The sequence below is a fragment of the Arachis stenosperma genome, chromosome 9, assembly GCF_014773155.1.
Source record: "Arachis stenosperma cultivar V10309 chromosome 9, arast.V10309.gnm1.PFL2, whole genome shotgun sequence".
NCBI lineage: Eukaryota > Viridiplantae > Streptophyta > Magnoliopsida > Fabales > Fabaceae > Arachis > Arachis stenosperma.
The window spans coordinates 63,338,116-63,339,017 of NC_080385.1; the positions used below are offsets into that span (position 1 = coordinate 63,338,116).

Here is a 902-nt window from a genome sequence, read left to right on the forward strand (position 1 = left end):
AGCCTGAACTCTTGGGATAAGCTGGTCACGACTTTCTTAGCCAAGTTCTTTCCTCCTCAAAAGCTTAGTAAGCTTAGTGTGGATGTTCAAACCTTCAGACAGAAAGAAGGTGAATCCCTCTATGAAGCTTGGAAGAGATACAAGCAACTGACCAAAAAATGTCCTTCTGACATGCTTTCAGAATGGACCATCCTGGATATATTCTATGATGGTCTGTCTGAATTGTCTTAGATGTCATTGGACCATTCTGCAGGTGGATCTATTCACCTGAAGAAAACGCCTGCTGAAGCTCAAGAACTCATTGACATGGTTGCAAATAACCAGTTCATGTACACTTCTGAAAGGAATCCTGTGAGTAATGGGACACCTCTGAGGAAGGGAGTTCTTGAAATTGATGCTCTGAATGCCATATTGGTTCAGAACAAAATGTTGACTCAGCAAGTCAATATGATTTCTCAGAGTCTGACTGGTTTGCAAAATGCATCCAACAGTACTAAAGAGGCATCTTCTAAAGAAGAAGCCTATGATCCTGAGAACCCTACAATGGCAGAGGTGAATTACATGGGTGAAGCCTATGGAAACACCTATAATCCCTCATGGAGAAATCATCCAAATTTCTCATGGAAGGATCAACAAAATCCCCAACAAGGCTTTAATAATGGTGGAAGAAACAGGTTTAGCAATAGCAAGCCTTTTTCATCATCCTCTCAGCAACAGATAGAGAATTCTGAGCAGAGCCCCTCTAGCTTAGCAAACATAGTCTCTGATCTATCTAAGGCCACTCTAAGTTTCATGAATGAAACAAGGTCCTCCATTAGAAATCTGGAGGCGCAAGTGGGCCAGCTGAGTAAAAGAGTCACTGAAACTCCTCCTAGTACTCTCCCAAGCAATACAAAAGGGAA

The 902-nt window shown here is 42.0% G+C and overlaps 1 non-coding gene across 1 annotated transcript; it reads right to left on the reverse strand.

The window, feature by feature from the left end:
• Nucleotides 1-69: 69 nt before the first annotated feature.
• LOC130953029 (small nucleolar RNA R71) lies at nt 70-177 on the reverse strand. The gene has a single exon (XR_009075203.1). It is a non-coding gene; the product is annotated as a small nucleolar RNA R71 (small nucleolar RNA).
• Between the last annotated feature and the right edge of the window lie 725 nt (nt 178-902).